Consider the following 2,626-nt stretch of genomic DNA (forward strand, 5'->3'; position numbering starts at 1 on the left):
ATGTAAGTAGTCTCAGTTACAGTAAGAGCAAGTAAGTAGAATCAGTTACAGGCAGAGCAAGTCAGTAATCTCAGTTACAGACAGAGCAATTAAATAGTCTCAGTTACAGTCAGAGCAAGTACGTAGGCTCAATTACAGAGATAACAAGTAATTAGTCTCAGTTACAGATAGAGTTAGTAAGTAGTCTCAGTTACAGACAGAGCAATTAAGTAGTCTCAGTTACAGACAGAGCAAGTAAGTAGTCTCAGTTACAGACAGAGCAAGTAAGTAGTCTCAGTTACAGACATAGCAAGTAAGTAGTCTCAGTTACAGAGAATGTAAGTAAGTCGTCTCAGTTACAGACATAGCAAGCAAGTCTTTTCAGTTACAGACATAGCAAGTAAGTAGTCTCAGTTACAGAGATAGCAAGTACGTAGTCTCATTAACAGACAGAGCTAGTAAGTAGTCGCAGTTTCAGACAGAGCAAGTGCGTAGTCACAGTTTCAGACAGAGCAAGTACGTAGACTCAGTTACCGGCAGAGCATGTCAGTAATCTCAGTTACAGACAGAGCAATTAAATAGTCTCAGTTACATTCAGAGCATGTAAGTAGTCTCAGTTACAGACAGAGCATGTGAGTAGTCTCAGTTACAGACAGAGCAAGGAAGTAGTCTCAGCTACAGACAGAGAAGTAAGTAGTCTCAGTTACAGACATATCACGTAAGTAGTCTCATTTACAGACAGAGCAATTAAGTAGTCTCAGTTGCAGACTGGGCAAGTAAGTCGTCTCAGTTTCAGACAGAGAAAGTATTTAGTCTCAGTTGCAGACAGAGCAAGTAAGTAGTCTCAGTTTCAGACACAGCAAGTAAGTAGTCTCAGTTTCAGACACAGAAATTAAGTAGTCTCAGTTGCAGTCAGAGCAAGTAAGTAGGCTCAGTTACAGAGATTGCAAGTAAGTAGTCTCAGTCACAGACAGCGCAGGTAATTAGTCACAGTTACAGGCATAGCAAGTAAGTAGTCTCAGTTACAGTCAGAGCAAATGAGTAGTCTCAGTTACAGTCAGAGCAAGTAAGTGGACTCAGTTACAGGCAGAGCAAGTAAGTAATCTCAGTTACAGACAGAGCAATTAAGCCGTCTCAGTTACAGTCAGAGCACGTAGGTAGTCTCAGTTACGGACAGAGCAAGTAACTAGTCTCAGTTACAGACACAGCAAGTCAGTAGTCTCAGTTACAGACAGAGCAAGTAAGTAGTCTCAGTTACAGACAGAGCAAGTAAGTAGTCTCAGTTACAGGGTTAGAAGTAAGTAGTCTCAGGAACAGACAGAGCAAGTAAGTAATCTCAGTTACAGACAGAGCAATTAAGTAGTCTCAGTTACATTCTGAGCAAGTAGGTAGTCTCAGTTACGGACAGAGCAAGTAACTAGTCTCAGTTACAGACACAGCAAGTCAGTAGTCTCAGTTACAGACAGAGCAAGTAAGTAGTCTCAGTTACAGACAGAGCAAGTAAGTAGACTCAGTTACAGTCAGAGGAAGTAAGTACGCTCAGTTACAGAGATAGCAATTAAGTAGTCTCAGTTACAGACAGAGAAAGTAAGTAGTCTCAGTCACAGACAGAGCAGGTAAGTAGTCTCAGTTACAGACATAGCAAGTCAGTAGTCTCAGTTACAGACAGAGCAAGTAAGTAGTCTCAGTTACTGAAAGAGCAATAAGTAGTCTCAGTTACAGACAGAGCAAGTAAGTAATCTCAGTTACATTCAGAGCAGGTAAGTAGTCTCAGTTATAGTCAGAGCATGTAAGTAGTCTCAGTTACAGTAAGAGCAAGTAAGTGGAATCAGTTACAGGCAGAGCAAGTCAGTAATCTCAGTTACAGACAGAGCAATTAAATAGTCTCAGTTACAGTCAGAGCAAGTACGTAGGCTCAATTACAGAGATAACAAGTAAGTAGTCTCAGTTACAGATAGAGTTAGTAAGTAGTCTCAGTTTAAGACAGAGCAATTAAGTAGTCTCAGTTACAGACAGAGCAAGTAAGTAGTCTCAGTTACAGACAGAGCAAGTATTTAGCTTCAGTTACAGACATAGCAAGTAAGCAGTCTCAGTTACAGACGTGGCAAGTAAGCAGTCTCAGTTGCAGACAGAGCAAGTAAGTAGTCTCAGTTTCAGACAGAGCAAGTAAGTACTCTCAGTTACAGACGAAGCAAGTAAGTAGTCTCAGTTACAGTCAGAGGATGGAAGTAGGCACAGTTACAGAGATAGCAAGTAAGTAGTCTCAGTTACAGACAGAGAAAGAAAGTAGTCTCAGTTACAGACAGAGCAGGTAAGTAGTCTCAGTTACAGACATAGCAAGTAAGTAGTCTCAGTTACAGACAGAACAAGTAAGTTGTCTCAGTTACTGAAAGAGCAATAAGTAGTCTCAGTTACAGACAGAGCAAGTAAGTAATCTCAGTTACAGTCAGAGCAAGTAAGTGGACTCAGTTACAGGCAGAGCAAGTAAGTAATCTCAGTAAAAGACAGAGCAATTTAGCAGTCTCAGTTACAGTTAGAGCACGTACGTAGGCTCAGTTACAGATAGAGCAAGTAAGTAGTCTCAGTTACAGGGTTAGCAGTAAGTAGTCTCAGGAACAGACAGAGCAAGTAAGTAATCTCAGTTACA

Source organism: Heterodontus francisci, unplaced genomic scaffold, assembly GCF_036365525.1.
Source record: "Heterodontus francisci isolate sHetFra1 unplaced genomic scaffold, sHetFra1.hap1 HAP1_SCAFFOLD_210, whole genome shotgun sequence".
Taxonomy (NCBI): domain Eukaryota; kingdom Metazoa; phylum Chordata; class Chondrichthyes; order Heterodontiformes; family Heterodontidae; genus Heterodontus; species Heterodontus francisci.